This window comes from Drosophila albomicans, chromosome 3 (genome assembly GCF_009650485.2).
Source record: "Drosophila albomicans strain 15112-1751.03 chromosome 3, ASM965048v2, whole genome shotgun sequence".
In the NCBI taxonomy this organism is placed as follows: domain Eukaryota; kingdom Metazoa; phylum Arthropoda; class Insecta; order Diptera; family Drosophilidae; genus Drosophila; species Drosophila albomicans.
In genome coordinates this window covers 11,713,570-11,734,293 of record NC_047629.2, presented here as the reverse complement: position 1 = coordinate 11,734,293, position 20,724 = coordinate 11,713,570, and the positions used below count along the sequence as shown (strand labels likewise).

Below are 20,724 nucleotides of genomic sequence, written 5' to 3'. Positions count from 1 at the left end.
AAACATCAGCTCATATGTTATTACAATATGTTAACTAACTTTTAAAGTTATGTATTTTTATTTATTATTTCCTTTCATTGGAATTTCTTTTTGCTATATCTCTGACCTCTCTGACAACTTTTTGCTCTTCTCTCATCGCTGTTGGCGCATCATTCAAATTGCATTTTTAAATGTCGTCGTTGGCACTTGAAAATTCCGAAAAATTTGTCCAGTGACTTTCATGTTTTTTTGAGCCGAGCAAAGGCGGCGAAGACAAAACGCTGAAGCTGCTATCGATGTATGTAGGGTTACATACAATATACTATATTTATTGACGTAGGGAGTGTGAGAGTTGACGTGAGAGAAGAGAGAGACGCAAAAAGCCCCAAATGCGATTGCCGACTAATATTTTGTCGAGAGTTTGGCATGGCTTTTTGGGCGAAAAATCGAATCGATTAGTCATGCCAAGTCCTCAGTCTTCAGTTTTGGTTTCCGAGCGCAAAAGTCTTGGCCTCACCTCTCACATTTTAGTTGAGTTTTTTTTTTTTTGGTTTTCGTTGTGTTTGGGGTTCATTGTGTGAGCTTTTGTTGAAGTTGTTTTTTTTTGGTACTTTGGAGTTGTTTTTTTTTTAAAGCGAATGACTTGTCAGTGGCGTTTGTAAGACGAATATCGACATTCAACAGAGACATGGCAATTTATGTGGCATTTTCCAAGCGATTTCGTTGCTTCATTTATTAAATTTTGACAGTTGCTTTTCGTAAGGTTTTCGGTTTGTTTGCTGTTTGTTTTGTAACCAAAGTAGAAAAAGTGTCAATCATACAATCATTTACTCAACTCTTGCTTTCTTTTTCTTTTTTTATCGCTAATACGATTGCAATTCTACGCAAAACAAATTCCAAAACATAAACCAACTCTAAATTAATGGCGTAAGTAAGAAATGTTGCCCGATAATCGAGTTAAAAGTGATTTCGAAACTGGGACCGAAGTCCCCAAAGAAGACAGATTGTCAATCATACAATCATTCACACTTCTGCTTACTTTTTTCTTTTTTTGTAGCTAATATGATTGCAATTATATGCAAAACAAATTCCCAAACATAAACCAACTATATATTAATGACGTAAGTAAGAAATGTTGCTCGATAGTCATGTTCAAACTGATTCCGAAACTGGGGACCAAAGTCCCGAAAGAAGTAAGAGTGTCAATCATACAATCATTCACTCAACTCTTGATTTCTTTTTTGTCGCTATTATGATTGCAATTCTATGCAAAACAAATTCCAAAACATAAACCAACTCTATATTAATGACGTAAGTAAGAAATGTTGCCCGATAATTAAGTTAAAACTGATTCCGAAACTGGGGACCGAAGTCCCCAAAGAAGAGCATCAATCATACAATCATTCACTCAACTCTTGCTTTCTTTTTTCATTTTTTTAGCTAATATGATTGCAATTCTATGCAAAACAAATTCCAAAACATAAACCAACTCTAAATTAATGACGTAAGTAAGAAATGTTGCCCGATAATCAAGTTTAAACTCGAGCCGACTCCGACAACTGAGGACAGAAGCCCCCGGCTTTAAGAAAAAAAACGTGACTTTTCATAACAAACAGAAAACAGAATGAGGGGGGTAAGAAATATCTTGTGCTTAAATCTAGCGCAAAATAAAGTAAGAAGAAGAGGGAATGGGAGAGGGAGGAGTAGAGGCAAGACGAATTTGTTGCCTAGGCCTTGTCTGGCATTAGGAATAAAAATTGCTAAATTTGCATTAAATTTAAGCATGATTTGCGTTTGTTTTTGTGTGTGTTTGTGTGCTGTATAAAGTAAATGTGGGCGTCGTTATACATGTATGAGTTTTGTTGGAGGAGCTTGTGGGCCCCAACTTAAAATTCTCGACAGTTTCTAGAGCGCTTCATACACGAAGTTATGTCAGAAATGGAAGTTTTAATACGTAAACACTCGTAATACACGAGATTAATTAATCACCAAAGTTCAGAGACTTATAGAGATGACTTCATGCAAACATCTTTATAAGTCTAATCATTATTCGTTTGCACTAATTGTGGATAGCGATTTTTAGGTAACTTTTGCAAATTATATTTTGTTGCTGATCACACAAAAAATACATTTTAATGGTCTGCGGTTCATTGGCCTTGGCCACAATGACCATAACTTGGAGCGATAAAGTATTTAAAATCTATAAGAAATTGTCAATATTATAATAATCAAGTTGTCATTAAAATTTGTGAATACTTCAGCCTTCAAATTGATTACGAAAAATATCCTAACTCGTATAAAGTACATTAAATAAATATTTAATGTTGAAAGTTTCCTTGGAATGTCAAGTAGTCGAAAAATAAAATACTAACATAGTTGGTACAAATATCTTATAAACTAGATAAACACCTTGTGCTACAGCTGATGGGGAGAGGGGGGACGTTCAGTTAGTTGTTGCTGTTGTTGAGGCTGCTTTTGTTTATTTTCTTGTTTGTTTGTTTGTTGTTGTTGCACACACTCATACACAAAACTCACACGTCTTTGTAGTTGTAGCTGTAGCTTTTTTTGTTGTCGTTGCTGTTGCTGCTGTGGTTGTTGTTGTTATTGTCGTTGGAGTAATTTTCAACTTCTTTTGCGTTGTTTGTTTGCACGCGCACAGCTGAGAGAGCAGAAGAAGCGAACGAAGACGTAATGGCAACTGACGAAAAAGACGCGTTTTGCTTTTGTTTTTGTTTTATTTTTTCTTTTTTGGTTTTCTTTTGTGGCGTTACTTTGACTTTGCTGACTTTGCAGTTGCTGCCGCTGCTGCTGCTTCTGCTGTTATTATTGTCGCTTCTTTAGCCTTTTATTGCGCGGGCGTTGTTGTGGTTGTTGTTGTTATTGTGATGGCTGCCGATGCTGATGCTGTTGTTGCTGCCTGACGTGACGTGACGTCATTAATATGCCGGTAGGTAGAAATATATGTGTGTATGTGGATGTGTGTATGCAGAAAAGCTTTAACACTTCCTTAACACCGGATTACTGGACACTCGAACTTTGCGAATTTATTTCTGACTGACACAAGAAGAGACACGCACACTGAGAGAACGAGCACGAGATTGACAATGATGAGAATGAGACACGTTCACAGGCGGACACAGCCGCACACACACACATGCACATGTGAGGAGGAGAGGAGTAGACGTCAAAATTGACAGGCAATTCGCCGCTTGCTCTGTTGATAAAAAATACGAGATATTTTTTGTTGACAGCTGTTTGTTGCTGTTGCGCGCGCGATTTTCACTGTTTGTTCGTTACTCCTTGTAATAATGTTGCATAATTTATGCGTATTTTTAACTGTTTTTACTTGATTTGTTTTGCTTCTCTTTCATACTTTGTTTGCAACACTTCGATTTATTGTTATTGTTACGGAATAAGGCAACTCTGCACGAACGATACAATTTGACAGTTGATTCACGATTTATCGATATACTGTTTTCTTTTAATTTTGTTTTTCTTTTTTTTTATTATAATTTATTGGTGTGTTGTTGCTGTTAGATTTCACACAGAAGAAATTCTTATAATCAAAATTGTATCAACAAAATGCGCCACACACGTCCGCCTTGCTCGGTGTTGCTTTTACTTCTGTTTGCTGGCTGTTATGCCGCTGTTATGCACCAAAAATTCCAATCAGCAGCTAGCAGCCACAAAGGGAGCAACTTAGCAGACTCTCTCTTACGCTCTTTCCATGCTATCGCGTCGCGACAGCGGCTGTTGTTGTTGCTCAACTCTGCTTGTGCTGTGCTGAACTACTCTGCGCTGCGCTGCTCTGCTCTGAGTCAGAGGCGGCTGTTGTTGTTATTGGTTTATTCCGCTGGAGTTTTTTGTTGTTGAGTGAGCGAGCCAACGACAGAACGAGACGACGACAAGCAAGAGAGCTGTTAACAGTGAGCTCATATCGTTTGAGCATTTTCCTGTTGAGTCTCTCAAATATGTTTTGAGTGTTTTTCAACTTATGTTGAGCGCTTGACTTTCAATACATGGGGTTAATAGAAACTGTCTTGGCAATTCAGTTAGGGTTAAGTAGCCGAAATTGCATTGAGTGTTGAATTAAACTTAAACAGCAAATTGAAACAATTAAAACTCGTTTTAAATTTGTATATACTTGCTTGTAATGACATTTATTTTGCCTCGCATCTGAATATTTTAAATATCCTCAAAGTCACCTTCAAATTGGTCAAATTTGTTCATAATATCCGAACTGAATGCACATTAAAATCGACTTGCAACCCAAAAATAGCACAAATGACTGAAAGTATCATTTATTTTTGGTGTTTTGGTGCATAGAAATTTTGACATTTCTATGTCATAAATTTGGCATCTTCGCCGCCCAACGTATTTTTTTTTGGCCGTGTTAGAGGCGGGCAACTATCGATAGTTCTTTTATTCGATAGGTGACTGTGCACTCGTTAACATTTGAATAATCGTCGATTAGAGAAATTATATTTAAGTTTGATCGAAAAAAGAGATTGAGTGGGCTGCATTGTAAAAAGTGTATTTAAAGAATTGAATCCATTATAATTAACACCTAATCGATATTTCTCCCCCACAAAGAACAAGTCATAGTAGGAAGTGTAATAAAAAAAAACACACACAAACACACTTATTGAGGTTTTAAAAAGGTGAATGTATATATGTACATAATTGGATTAGAAAAGCAACAACAAGAAGAGATCTAAAAAAAAACAAAAGAGGGGCAGAAGAAGAAAAGCCGCACGCGATTTAAAGAGCAGTCGCAACAACAACAGTAACAACAACACAACAGAGGCAATGTGAAAGCAGGCGAAATAGAATACAAAGAGAGCGCCAGCAAAGTCAAGTCAGAGCGAGATCGAACGCCCCCGCAATGATTTTTAGTGCTGTTGCTGCTGCTGCTGTTGCTTTTCTAGTTTCATTATTATTATTATTAGAAGTTTCTTCTAAACATGCACGCATATACATATCTGTGTATGTATGTGTGTGTGTGTCTGCGCTATTTTTAAATAAAAAACGTTTGGAAATTTAAGTTCGCTGTGGCCGACCACATGGAAGCTGGGCGGGCAACGGAATGAGGCGGTTGCTGCTCGAGGGCAAGTGAAAGGTTTTTGTCTCACTCTCTTGGTCTTATGCATGCATATGGTTATGTATGTGTGTGTAGCAAAAGCTCAAATGCAACTCGACATTTCAATGCATTGCCACCCATACATACACACATATTTACTTTCCGCATACGTATGCGTGTGTGTGTGTGTGTCGTAGGCCACCTATGCACTCTTATTCATTATGCAAATCGAAAGAAAAAATAAAAGAGAGCGAAGATTTTTGTTATCCCACTTTTGTTGCTGGGCACATGCCATGAGAGCAAACACACACACACCTATGCACGCAAGCACATGCATAGAAAGTGGAGTACAATGGAGCGCCTCAGACTCAAAAGCATTCAATGCAGACACACTAACACACATGCGCTCTTTTTTGGGAAGCTGCTTGTCCAGGCAGCAAAGCTGTTCAGACGATTCGATTTCAAGATCAATTGCCAAAAGTATTTCTGGAATAACTGGGTTTTAACTGGTTTGCCTGCGTGCATTCAAGATGTGTGATTTTGTGAAAATAATGATACGATAATTTCTATATTATATCGCTATCACCAACATCTGATTATAAGGATTTCCCTCAAACTACAAAAACGCCCACCAACTAATAATCATTTACCACAAATTTGTCGGCTGTCAGCTATGTTAATGTTGTGGTGGGTTGATCAGCGGGTCAGTCGTAGATACATACAGTGGTTCACAGCTTATTTCAACCACCACCAACCGACAACTTTGAGTCAGTGTACTAGCCAAACTAAAAGAGATATTAACTTTATTTAAACGCAGGATTGTAGTTTAATGTTTTAAAATACAAGATATTTTTTCATTTATCCTCTAATTTTTTGTTTAGTATATAAAATTATTGAAAAACAAAAAAATGCCAAAAAAAAAAGTACCACAGCTTATTTCAACCAGCAACTTTGTAGCTGTGCGAAGATCAGTTTCATAGGAAAATAACTGGTCTTTATGGATCTATTGCTTTGTATATAGTATTTTCAATACATAGAAGTTAGATTTTCGACATTTTAAGCTTTAGATCTCGAAATACACGCGTATTTTACAAAATGGGTCCGTGAACCACAATTGAGAAGGAAAATGACGTCATAGCTCCTTTAAAGAATGGATTTTCCCGTCCAAAAATTTATGAATTGCTGCATCTGAGTGTTTCGAATGTGCAAATAATCATTTCATTGTTTTTTTCGGGAAAGTATAGTGCATGAGAAGGGCAAAAATGTACCCAATGCATTTTTTAATGAGACCGACGCGTGTTATATTGTCCGGAAAATCTGGAAAATCCAAAATTTTCGCCACCAAAATTGGCCAGTGTTATAGAGGAGGAATTGAGTAAGGCGTGCCACCCAGAATCAATTCGAGAGTACTGCGGGAAAGTAACTTTAATGACAGTATAAGGCGCAAGAAACCGTTTATAAGGCGCGCGAATCAAAAGGCTCCTTTGAAATTTGTCAAGGAGCATGTGGGAAAGGATAAAAACTTTTGGAACTTAATCATATTTGTGGACTAGTCCAAAATCAACATTTTTGGCTTGGTTGGAGCTCCATATGTCGGTCAGAATCCAAATTCCGGGCTTCAAAACATAAATTTAAAGCCTACAGTCACGCATTACGGTGGTAGCGTCGTGGTTTGGGCCTGTATGTCCACAGCCGTAGTCGGAAAACTCAATTTTATTGACGCGACCATTGACTAGACTCAATACCTAGAGGTACTGAATGTCAATTTGATCCAAAGTGCAGATAAACTGGGCATTAAGGATGATTTCCGCTTCTACCAAGACAATGACCCTAGGCTTAAGGCAGGAATTGGGCTAGATTGGCTAATGCGCAACTGTCGTCATGTCATGAAACCATCAGCTCAGTAACCTGACATAAATGTTGTAAAAAATTTTTGAGCCATTTTGGACCAGAACATCGGAAAAAGGCCAATTTCCAACAAATCTAACCTCAAAACGGCTTTAGTGGAAGAATGGGACAAAATTAGCCCCTATATCACAAAAAAAATGGTGGAATCTATTCCAAACTGTCTGGAAGGAGCTATTAACCAAGAAGGAGGTCATACGAAATTCGAAAAACACAGTTTAACATATTTATATTTAGTTATTTTCAGCTGGTTGAAATAAGCTGTGGTACTACTTTTTTTGGCATTTTTTTGTTTTTCAATAAATTTTATATACTAAACAAAAAATTAGAGGATAAATGAAAAAATATCTTGTATTTTAAAACATTAAACTACAATCCTGCGTTTAAATAAAGTTAATATCTCTTTTAGTTTGGCTAGTACACTGACTCAAAGTTGTCGGTTGGTGGTGGTTGAAATAAGCTGTGAACCACTGTACATACAAACATAAATACATATTCAAATATTAAGATAGACACAGACTCCGTCGGCACTTCGCTTCGCATCGTGACGGTTACTGGAACTGGGAATTGAGTAGTGAGAAGTGAGAAGTGAGGTGGCAAACCGGTTTCAGGCAAAATCAAAAGTTGCGCGCGCAGACGCTGACGTTGACTGTGACGCCGACGCAGATGCCGACGTCTCGAGTCTTTTCTGTCTCGGTGTCTCCGTTTTAGTCTTCGCCTCAGCTGCTTGCTAAACTGAAGTTTGAATATGTGTATTCGTAGTTGAAAGAGCAGCAGAGCACATGAGAGCAACAACAACAACAACAACTCGTTAAAGGAGTTGAGAAGTAAAGCAAAAGTTTCGCCTGCTGATCGTTGGATGCTGCTTGCGTTTCCAGTGGAAGCTGAAGCTGAAGTTGAAGTCGAAGTTGGGCACAAAAGTATATCACTCGAATGCTGACCGGCAGCAGCCATTGAAACCCGTTTTGCGCTGCACCTTTTGTGCCTGTTCCAAGAACGTGTTCAAGGCTTTGACAGGGTGTGTCTGTGTGTCTCTGAGTCTTTGGGTGCGTGTGTGTGTGTATGTGTGTGCTCGAGTACAACCGAAAAAGGAAAAGGAGGTCGCAAAAGGTAGATCAAAAACGGGTGTTCACGGATTGGCTATTCAGGCGGGCAGAACAGGGAGCGAGAATACGCGAGTGAGAGCGAGATTCTGGGTGACGCCTTTCAAGACAGAAGAGCAGATAAATTCTAATTGGAAGCTAACGGCAAATGCTCGCTGCTAATGTTATTCAAGTGCAAATCGTCATTAGGTGACGGCATACGCGCGATAGCAAAGAGACCGGCTAAATGATCGCCTGCATATCAATTGGACTTGCGTAAAAAAGTCAAAAGTCGCAGTAAACCTGTTTCGAATGCACAGACTGAGAGAGAGAGAGAGAGAACTAGCCAAAAACAAAATCAGAATGAATAACAGAAGCAATAACAAGCTTGTGGCACGGGCCAGGCGAGACGTTGATGACGTCGTCCTCGCCGTCTACTTTTTTTTATCTACATATGCACCTCACACACATGCAAAACATTCATTCACATGTGTGCAGTATGTGAGTCAGCTTCCAGACGCCACGAGATCACTCTCTCTCTCTTTTTGAACTCTCTTTACTCTTCTGCTGTTCGCACATGTGCACCCAAATTGACTGCCGCCCATAGAAAGAGATCAGAGATCGTTGAATGAAAGCAACACGCTCAAAGTTTGACACTGCGCTCATTTTTGAGTGACATTTCTGCCGCATGCTGCTCTTGAGTCGAACTCGCAAAGTTCACTCGCCGTTCGCTCACTGAGTTCGTGCGAGTGAGTGTGGGAACAGTGCTTATTGAAAACTGTTCCCAGTGTTAACAAAATGATTTTGTGCAGCTAATGAAGTATAATTTTAACAATTAATCTATTAACTAGTAAATTAATAGTAATTGGTTAATAATTAAAGTGCAGTATTAAAGTACATAGCTATCAAACACTTGTAACTTTCTCGGCGCCCTCATTAGAAAACTGCGCTCGAATTCAAATTAAGCAAATTACCGAAAATTGCGGCGCTCATCTTTCGTCTCCTTTTGTCTGCTTCTTGTTGCCTTAATTACTTACAACTATCGGCTTCAAGTGGGCGAAAAGTTTGGATAGTCAATACAAACACCCCAAACAGACCCGCCCCCTACTTGCCTCCCCCTCCCCGCACACCCGCAGCTGCCACGATGCGTTGTGCAATTGAAGCCAAGTTAGCAGCAAATCGTAAATAGCAAAATCGCATATCGTCTGCTAAATCCTGCTGCCTGCAGTTTGCCCCATGCCACATGCCTCGTGCTACAGTTGAAGAAATTACGCTGATTGAACACTAATTTATTTGTTTGTTTGCTTTAACATTGCCGCATTAAAATACGGCTCCAGGGGATGGCAAGGAGGGGTGGGGGGTGGGGTGGAAGAGCCACCGAAAGTGGAAAGTGGATAAAAAGTTTTATTCGTTGTCGGCGCTCCGGCTCCCGGAAGGCACTAAAAACGCAGTCAAGGTGCAAACACCGAGGGGGTGAAAGTGTGTGGAGAGGGGAGTGGATGGGGAGCGGAGGGGGAGGTGGGAGGCATATTGATTGTCTGCAGCTGGTGGCATCCATTGGCTTTTGCCAATGTTGCAATGCAAGTGCAGTAATTCCGTCTTGCATTTGCTTTTGTTTTCGTTTTGTTCTCGATTTTGTTTTTCTTTTCGCGAATCCTTTTTCGCTTAATTGGCTATAATTGAAATCACTTTGCGGAGTGAGCAAAGCGAACATACAAAAAGAGAGTAACTAAAAACTTGATTTCACCCAAGATTTCAACTTCAATCGTGTCTAAGACGCTAGCAAAAAAATCTTCAGATGTGTGCGACGTAAAAAACTGATAAGAACATCAGATATAGAAGACCTCAAGGAGCAGAAGCTAGAAATTAATTTAAATATATTTGCACATTAAAAACAAGAAGTTATAATTTATTATGTGAATAACAAATAAATAAATAAATTTCAAATAATTAAAAACTATAGTATTTATGAGTTCATAGTTTATTTTAATTTATCTCTATAACAGCATTATGTTTTTTTGTCTGAATTTAAACTTATTAAAACTCTTAACTTAAAAAATTGCAAACAAGCCACAAAAAAGTGTTAAAGTGTCGATCAAAAAGTGCTTCCAATTTTTAACAGTTATAAAAATGTTATTTTTTTTAAATATTATAATTTGATTTAATGAAAAATTTAGAGTATTCATGAATTTAGATTAATTTTATAAGTTATCTCTATACTACAAGTCTTTCCTTTTATGCAACCTTTGATCATATTCCCCTAAAAGTAATACTTTAAATATAAAAATTTAAGAAGTATATTTTAGACTGCAATACAATTTTTATAATTTTCATTTAAAATTAGCTTGAGTACATTTAAAATAAAAATTTAAAAATAATTGATCACTTTAACATTGGTATTTTTATATTTACTTAGCTTCATATTATAAACAAAAATGTAGTCGCGAAAAATATCTGTTTTTTCCTTTTTTCTTCGAATCAATTTTTAAATATCCCAAAAATGATGTACAATTGTTAGTGATAAGAATAAATATGCGAATCTAAAAAGAGTATTGAATAGAAAAGAATAGCAAGATTAAAAAAAAAGTGACGACGAAAAACAAAAAAAAAGCCATAGACGAATCCTCTACCCGTTGTCAATAAATCTCAAACAGTGCGGTATTAACATTAATGTATACCAGATTAATATACCAAAAAATGGAAAATATACTGAAATTAATATTTGGTATGCGATATAACAAGGACTGACAAAGCTAATTATTATTATTAAATATACCGAATTAATATACCAAAAAATAAAATATACCGAAATGTATATTTGGTATATAATATAGCAAGGGCTCTATCTTTAATAGTTTCATACAAACAGAAAGACATGGCTATATCGTCTCGGCTATTTACGCTGATCAAGAATATATACATATATATTTTTTTTTGTAACGCTTTTTACACAACACCGAAGACGTATTAGGAACACACACACTGTGTTCTTTATGGGCTTCTATGCAGTAGCACTTTACGAGTATGGTAACGAATTTACATGTGACTAATAAAGAAATATAAAAACATAAAGCAGAAAATAGTCCACCTGCCACGCCCTCATAAATTCATTGGCCGCAAGTTGGGAGTATTTGAGAGTGTGTGTGTGTTAGTGGGGAAGGAGTGTGAGAGTGTTTGTGTGTGTGTGTGTGTTTTAAGCTGCCAAATCCGACAATTAAATTATTGCATGACAAAACATGCACCGCAAAAATATTCAAAACGCGCCAAAAACAAGATGTAAACAACAATGAACAATGGACGATGGACGATGGACGGTGGACGCAAGGACACAAGGACGAACCGAAAGCCGAACCGGACACAAAAAACCCACAATATAAACATACACACTCCGCCGCAACAACAACAGCGATAACAACACTGAGGGGAACAACAACAACAGCAACAACAACAACAACAACTATAAAAAACGAAGCGAAACAAATTCATCTTCCGCAAAAACAGAAACACGATGAAGCCAAAGAGCGGGGGAGGGGAAGGAGCGCAAAGAGAAAAGAAAGAAAACTGAACTGTTCAAAAAGCTGAGAAAATCGTAAAAATGAAAATACGCAAAGAGCCAGAAAATTTCGCCCGAAAGCACGAAGAGGGAAAGCGTCAGAAGCTTCAGGAAAATGGCGCGTTAGAAAAAACAACAATGAACAAAAAAACAAAAAAACGAGAAAAAAAGTGAAAATAACGAAACGAAAAAAAAAGTTGACATGGGCCCGTGTCCTGCGTGCAGCATTGTCCTGTATGTTGTCCTGTCTATTCTGCATGTCAGACATGCATATAGCTCATGGCAATAATTTGAAATTCGATTACCATAACCAAGTACTCGGAAAACACAAACACTGCCCCCCTTTCCCCCTCCCTCCTCTCTAAAAAGTAGAGAGCAGATGGAGCTGGCAAAAAATAAAACAAAAATATACGAGTGTGTATTCAATGGCCTACGTTTGTGTCTGTATGTGTGTGTGTGTGTGTGTGTGTGGGCCACAGGCGAAAAATTGCGAATGGCGAAAACGAGCGTTAAAAGGTTGCCAAAGCGAGGCAAACGTGGCAAGAACTGTGGCCAAAAAGCCAAAACGTGAATATATCAGAATTTGAGCAAACAAAATACTAAAAAAAAACAACTAAGAAAGCTACAGTCGAGTGTGCTCGACTTTAAGATACCCGATACATATTGTGAATATGGATAAAACAGTGTGGTATTAATTTTAAAATATACCAAATGTATTTAACGCAATAATACTAAGAATATACCAAAGATTAAATTAGGTGTGTTGATATAGTATATAAAAATACCAAATATATACCGCAAAAATACTAAAAATATACCAAAGATTAAATTGGGTGTGTTGATATAGTATATAAAAATACCAAATTATTATACCGCAAAAATACTAAAAATATACCAAAGATTAAATTTGGTGTATTGATGTAATACTATATTGATATAGTACAACATTCAATAATATACCATGGATTGCAAAATATACCAAATTCTCAGCCACAGCAACTAAGACTCGTAGTACGTAGGTCTTTGTTCTTATGGACAGACAGACAGACGGGATTATATCGTCTCGGATGTTGACCATGATCAAGAATATGCAGCTGTGAACATTGAAATAGCAGTACTTGCATCACACATTAGAAATTACAAAATACTATCATAAACGCAACTTCAGGACAAAATTTAGTAATAAAAAGTTAATGTATTTATTTTTAAACAATTCAACAACTTTTCCATTATTGGTAACATAATATTTTAGAAAATATGGGTATGGATAACAAAAGAAAAAGTTTGCATTATAAAGTACATTGAAATAGCAGTGTTAAAAGAATAAAATCCAAAATAGCCTTAAAATAACTTAATCCTATTAAAATACGAAATGAATACGATCTAATATTTTGTTGTGTGTATATAATTTATTGGGTCTGAGATGCCTTCAATAGTATTATAAACGCAACTTCGGAACAAACATTTAGTTATAACAATTTAATGTATTTATTTTTAAAGAATTCAAAAATTTTTGCATTTGAAACACAGAATTTTAGAAAATATGGATAATAACAAAAGCAAAATTCTGCATTATGAAGTACATTGAAATAACAGTGTTAAACGAATAAAATTCAAAATAGCTTTTGAATAACTTAATCCTATTAAATTACGAGTTGAATACAACTTAATATTGTGTTGTGTGTTTATAATTTATAGAGTCTGAGATGCCTCCTATTGCCTGTTATAATACCCTTTTACCCTATTTCTAGCGGGTATAAAAAAGAAGTCCAGCAACACCAACAACAACAATTGAAAGATGAGTGTGTAAACGTTGCGGATGTTGTTGTTGTTGTTGTTGCTGGCCATTGGCACAAAATGCAGTTGCTCTGGCCTCAAGTCCAAGTGAAAAAGCCGCTAGCTCCAGTTCTGAATTTCCACCATTCAAGCGCAAGTCAAAAGACCTTTGCAACGGTGTGCGCTGGAAAGAAGCGAGGAGAAGGGGGAGGAAAAGGAGATATCAGGTATCTGGTATCTGGCCAAATGTGCCGTTTGATAATTTGCAAAATGGATTTGCAAATAGAGCAAACTGAAATTGAGTCTGTACTCCACTCTTTCTATCTCTTTCTTACTCTCTCGCACACTCTACATCTTTCTCTCTCTCTCTTGACCTGTCGCCATACAACTTCAATATTCCTCCATTTGAAAATTGCAATCGTTTTAAGTAATCATGATTCATGAGTCGGGCTCAATTTCAAATGGAATTTACTCACTTTGAATTTTTACTAACTACGATACAAATAAATAAACTAGAGATTCGATCTCAATTTACAATGTTTAGTAATCAAACTCGACAAACCTTTTTAAGTGTAAGCCAAAAGTGTTCGACCATCACATAATTGATATATTTCATTTTTCACTTTAAACTAGTCTGTGATATATATTTGATATCCTCTTTATTGAACTAATACAATTTAGTTGTAGGGCAAATTCGATAAATAACGTTTTGCTTGCCATCTTATTGAGCATTGAAAGGTAAACTATTTGTGAAAAGCTGTTATTATTTCTGCATCAATTTTTGATTAAATTAAAATGCAGCTCTACTTGGAATTTACCAATAATAGCTAATTGTAAATCCTTTCTAGCCATCGGGTTGAATAGTAAAACATTTTGGATAATATGAAATACATAGACTAGTTAAGTTAGTTATTAAGATGATATTCGCAGTGCTTCATTTTGAAGACAATACCAATAATACATATATGTTAAAGTTCATATATCGAACCCCTGCTTCTGGTGAATGCCTATTCCTTTTTAATACCCGCAGGGAATGTATGCAATAGGCAGAAAAAGCCACCTCCGACCCTATAAAGTTTATATATTTTTGATCAGCGTCAACAGCCGAGACGATCTGTCTGTCCGTCTGTCTGTCTGTCCGTCTGTCTGTCCGTTCTTCTGTCCGTCTGTCTGTCCGTCTGTCTGTCTGTCCGTCTGTCTGTCCGTTTGTCTGTCCGTCTGTCTGTCCGCCCTTCTGTCCGTCTGTTTGTCCGTCTCTCTGTCCATCTCTCTGTCTGTTGGTTGTTTGACCAGCTGACCGTATAAACACCTAGATTTTAGAAACTATAGGAAATACAGATATAACTTTTTTCGACAGCGCTTGTTATGTTTGATCAAGTTTGCTTCAAATTTTTGCTACACCGCAAATCGAGAAAAATCGAATAACAAACGTAGCAAGAGCGTCGATTTTTGGTACCTACAAAAAAAAAGTTCCCTTTTATGCTGCGAAATTGATTAAAAATCAGACACTCCAAATTAGCGAATTGATCTATTAACTTTGTTTGAATTTATTGAGACAAATACTCCAAGGGTAAAAAAAGTAGTTTATTGCTTAAAAATAAATTTTTATAAATTGTATTTTAATTTGTTTAAATGAAACTATTTTAGATTACATGGAATATCAAGAGATCCAAAGAATGCCATTTGAGTCAACTCTAATTTGCTGTAGCTATGGAGTACTCTAAAATATGAAATATGTTCATATATTATTTAGGCATAAGTTTTATAAATCTAAAAAATTAAGTGTTTTACTGGAATTGTAGCTCAATTATTCATTTTTGGATGATATGTGTACTGAGAAAGAATTATTAAAATGGGTCATTGAACAACAAATGTTGTTAGTTGTTGTTATTCAATTTACATACTCGATAGGGTCAACTTAAACTTCATCTAACCTTCAAAGGTGTTACAACGTTTCTTCGTTATTCATTTCCATAATCAGCTAGCAATGTTGCAAATCTAATCACGGGGCAACTAAGAGGTTGCATATTGAGTTACCGTTCGTTGGATGCGAGAAAGAGTTGGCGAGAGGACGCTTTAATAATCTGTGTAATCTTATCACTCACATTGGCCAACTGGTTATCACCTGCAGCTGCTGCCGTTGCATTATAATTAATAATCAACAAAGACTGCAACAGCAACAGCAGCAGCAGCTAAAAGATTTTAATTAAAATCAACAACAGACTAGCCAGCGAGGACAGTTGCAAGTTGCACGTTGCACGTTACGAGTTGCGCTGATTCCGGTGCACAAAGTCCGCTCCAGCTGCTTCTTATCTCTCCTTGAAATTGTCAACGCTATTGTAAGGTGACACCCGGTCGATTTCTTTTAATTTAGCCGCGTTGACCTGCATCGAAATGATGCTGTTGCCTCCTCCTGGTGTGGTCATTGGCATTGCTTTTCCCCCACTATTTTCCCGTATTGCGTATACGCCCCGCCACCCGCGATAAGCAGTGTTGACATATCTTGAACTCGCAATTGAAATAGATCTGCACGGGAAACTAGCTAATGCAATTCGAATTAAAAATTTATTGCAAGTTTTCAGTTAAAGTTCTAATTTTCATCAAATCAACAAGGTAAAGAAATCGAAAACAAAAGTATATAATATAAAATACAGTTTTTAAATTTAAAATAGCAATTTTTTTTCATTTTTATTTTTTTGTTGATCGTATAAATAATGATTCTTGTAATGAATATATCAAAAATTAATTTATCATATCATTTTTATTATTAAATTATTTTTGAAGGTAATAAGTGTTAATTCGTGAAGCTGGATTATCCCGTAAAATTTGTAGAGTAAGAACTTTGGATAGAGGCTCTATTATAAATTTTCGCAGTTGACTATCTTAAACTATATTTAATTTATTAAATATATTGCAATTTTTTTGCCAGTAAAGCTTTTTACTTATTTTGATTTATGTATGTAACTTGGTCATCGTCAAGTAGTTATAAATAATGTTTGCTAGTTATTTATCCAAATTTTTGCTTTCCTACACTAAAAATAAGTTAAGTCAGTTTAAAATAAAAATATATGTATAAAAATGTATAAGTTTAACATTTTCCAAAAATTTTTGTTTTCTAAATTGTCTGCATCTAAATTTTGGTTCACTTGGTTTAAGTTCTTAAGTTTTTACAAAATTTTCCAAATTTTCTGCATCTAAATTTTTGGTACAACAGTTTAAGTTCTTATGATTTTAAAGCGCAGTATTCATTTATAGATTAAATATACTAATTAGACAATATACTAATTAGATAATATATAAGATATATACTTCCTTTCTTAAAAAATGCTAGATTTAGCTTGAAATACTCTAAACTGGCAACACTGACGGTAACTTTACCAGCATCGTGTAACCCCTATCTTAATAGCCTTTGCTACTCCAATTTTAGTTGCAATTCGTTTCATTTCATTTCTGTGGAGTTTTCTATTTTCCTTATTTATTTATTTTTGTTTTCTTTTTGGTTTTGTTGTTGTTGTTTTTGTTTTTTTTTTTTTTTGATTATTTTGCAACTTTACCAAGTTTCAGTTTCAGTTGCAATTACTTGGCGCACCTGAAGTGGAAGTCGGGTTAAAGGTTAGCGACGATGGCGGCCATTTATTTGTTTGCTTGCTTGCTTGCTCTTGTTGTCGTCGCTCTTTTTGTCTTCCTCTTTCTCTTACTCCTCTCTCTGTCTCTCCCTCTCTAACGGTTTCGAGTTTGCAGTGTGCCCCGCCCAATTGCAGCAAGTATTTTTCTCTATTTCTAGTTTTGTGTTTTTGTTATTTTTTCCACTGTTTTGTTGACTTTGTGCTTTCTATATACGCTGCTGTTGTTTGTTGAATTCCAACTGCAATTATGTGAATTTTTACCGTGCACAGCATAAAACATTTTTATCCCTCACGTACCAAGTTTCCGCTTCATTCCTTTGAATTTCACTTGGAATTCCTTAAACATAGTCGACGTGAAAATCTATTTGGATCTATAGACGCATAAGTGACCACAAACTTGCTCACAAGTTGAAAGTTAAACCACTCATCGAAGGACATCTGAGATTGAAAGTCGCGTGCTTATTAAATATTCAAATATTGCCGAAAAATGCAAATTTGATAGTTTTCTTCTTTGTTAATTTAAGCATCGCAGCAAAGCGAAGTATTTACATGTCGATAATTAACGATACCCGCTTACTTACTTTAAATAAAAATAAAACACTTGGAAGCAATTTACAAAAATAAACTAAAGCAAGTGAGAGAGCTACAGTCGAGAATGTTTGACTTTGCGATACCCTGATACCCATTTTTAAATGATGCAAAAGTGACGTGAGGCTTAAAATATGTATATACAAAAGAAATATATATATTTGGTATATACCATAAAGTTAAAAATATATCATAGAATATAAAATATATCAGAAAGTTAACCAAGTCATTCTATGCCATGCAGAAGCACTCGGTTATTGTAATATGTAAAATATACACATACACTTAAAAAAAGTATTTTTGGTATATACCATTATATTCTAAATATACTACAAAATATGTAATATATTTTAGAATGTTAAAAAAGGTAATCTATGTATAACCTTCTGAAGCACTCGGTTATTGCAATGTGTAAATGAGACATACTAAAAAAGAAGTATATTTGGTATATGGTATATCATTATATACTAAATATACCACAGAATATATAATACATATCAGAATGTTAAGCGAGGTAATCTATGACCTGCACTCGGTTATTGCAATATTTAATCATTTTCGGAATAACTTTATAAAAATTAAATGCTGTTTTGCCTAGTAAATTTAACGACGTCAGCTTTTAATTACGTTAGCTGTTACTCATTTTTTAAAAAATATTTTTGTCCCGAAATACCAAGATTTAAAATAGACTTTATTTGTGATAGTGATCTAATGAAAGATTGTTGCTCTATAAAATAAGTATTCATACCAAAAAAAAAAAAAAAAAAAAAAAAAAAAAAAAATACAAATACAAATTTGGTACATAGCTTTTACTTTTGAAGTGCTTTTAATTGAAGTTTTTATGTAAACAGATATGGAAAGTCTCGACACTTAACATTGATAAATAATGCGCATTCTTTAAAGATGTTGGAAAAGAAAAAGCAAAATTTTCACTGTGGAAAAAATATTTGATTGTTTGACTAAAATAGAAATTTCAATCATAACTAACATACTTTCTTAATTTGCAATTACATAGATCGAAAATCAATTACAGTTCCTTACTCTACATTTTTAATATTCCCAAAAACAAAGCAGGCTATAAAACTCAAGTAAGTAAATCAATTTTGGCAATAGCTTCACTTTTCTCTTTACGTCGTAGTTAAAATTGTATTATTTTAATATTTTATTTTTTGACTTCATAATAAAATTCGTAATATGGCTGGGAGTTTTACAGAAACTTTCAATGAATATCTTGCGATTGGTTGTAACATTGCCGAATTGTCCTTAATGAACAATGAAACAGTTCAGCCGGAGGAAGTGACGAACATGATCCGAAAATCACGCAAAATGCGGAGTTCAAATATGAAGAAGAAAATGCCGCATGTTCGAGCTAGGAAAATATTGAAGCTAAGCATTATACGACGACTTTGCAAACCTCCAACCAAAAAGGATAAATTACCCAATTGCTTGGCTGAGGTTGTCTATAGGAATCCAGAATTCGGCACAAGTTCAATTCCCTGCAGCGATTCCAAATGCAGCTGCTTATTGGCGCCTAAGTATCCTACTCGATCGAAAGTGAAACGATCAAGTAAACGAGTCGCAGCCAAAGGCAAACGGGCAAGGGAAAGCGGTGCTCCATACAAGGCAAAGAGTCAACCTTAAAGACCTCCAAAAGGCGCTCCAACCGGAACTGAAGACTTGTTTATTTTGCTGTACCAACTAATGAATGTCTCAATAAATTTTAGTGTGTTTAACATATTATCTATGAGTCTTAATTTCGAAATTTGATTATGCATAGAAAAAGTAGTAATAAGATCTGGGATAAGTACGCTGAGCTAAGCCTTAAGAGGAGGTGATAATATCTGGATAATCCTAAATTTTATTTGATTCATGAAAATACTCGATTTTTTAAAAAGATATAAAACGGTGTGATATTTAAAAAAGAAAGCATAAAATGGTTTTATTTTCTTTTGGCTTTACATACATATATCTTTATTATTATGCAATTGTCATTAATTGTAATTAGATGCTTTCATGCTTTTTAAAAACCAATTAAAAAAAAAAAATATCAAAATTTTTTTTTTGTTTATATATGCACACATGTATTTTATTCCTTTTCAATTGGCAGTTATAATTTTCCGTTGTTCTTATTGTATATGTACAGTGGTTCACAGCTTATTTCAACCACCACCAACCGACAACTTTGAGTCAGTGTACTAGCCAAACTAAAAGAGATATTAACTTTATTTAAACGCAGGATTGTAGTTTAATGTTTTAAAATACAAGATATTTTTTCATTTATCCTTTAATTTTTTGTTTAGTATATAAAATTATTGAAAAACAAAGAAATGCCAAAAAAAAAGTACCACAGCTTATTTCAACCAGCAACTTTGTAGCTGTGCGAAGATCAGTTTCCTAGGAAAATAACTGGTCTTTATGGATCTATTGCTTTGTATATAGTATTTTCAATACATAGAAGTTAGATTTTCGACATTTTAAGCTTTAGATCTCGAAATACACGCGTATTTTACAAAATGGGTCCGTGAACCACAATTGAGAAGGAAAATGACGTCATAGCTCCTTTAAAGAATGGATTTTCCCGTCCAAAAATTTATGAATTGCTGCATCTGAGTGTTTCGAATGTGCAAATAATCATTTCATTGTTTTTTTTCGGGAAAGTATAGTGCATGAAAAGGGCAAAAATGTACCCAATGCATTTTTTAATGAGACCGACGCGTGTTATATTGTCCGGAAAATCTGGAAAATCCAAAATTTTCGCCACCAAAATTGGCCAGTGTTATAGAGGAGGAATTGAGTAAGGCGTGCCACCCAGAATCAATTCGAGAGTACTGCGGGAAAGTAACTTTAATGACAGTATAAGGCGCAAGAAACCGTTTATAAGGCGCGCGAATCAAAAGGCTCCTTTGAAATTTGTCAAGCAGCATGTGGGAAAGGATAAAAACTTTTGGAACTTAATCATATTTGTGGACTAGTCCAAAATCAACATTTTTGGCTTGGTTGGAGCTCCATATGTCGGTCAGAATCCAAATTCCGGGCTTCAAAACATAAATTTAAAGCCTACAGTCACGCATTACGGTGGTAGCGTCGTGGTTTGGGCCTGTATGTCCACAGCCGTAGTCGGAAAACTCAATTTTA

The 20,724-nt window shown here is 35.5% G+C and overlaps 1 protein-coding gene across 29 annotated transcripts in view; it reads right to left on the bottom strand.

Moving 5' to 3' along the window:
• Positions 1–20,724, bottom strand: part of LOC117567062 (protein muscleblind) — a 203,697-nt gene that overhangs the window by 127,472 nt on the left and 55,501 nt on the right. For 8 of the 29 annotated variants that reach the window (XM_052005016.1, XM_052005017.1, XM_052005019.1 and 5 more), the window contains exon 1: positions 2,389–3,614. The exons of 1 other annotated variant lie outside the window; for it this stretch is intronic. The gene's annotated coding sequence lies outside the window, so the exon portion shown is untranslated. Of the gene's footprint in view, positions 1–2,388; positions 3,717–20,724 lie in introns of those variants that run through there. 20 more of the 29 variants (XM_052005006.1, XM_052005007.1, XM_052005011.1 and 17 more) reach the window with 9 other exon arrangements.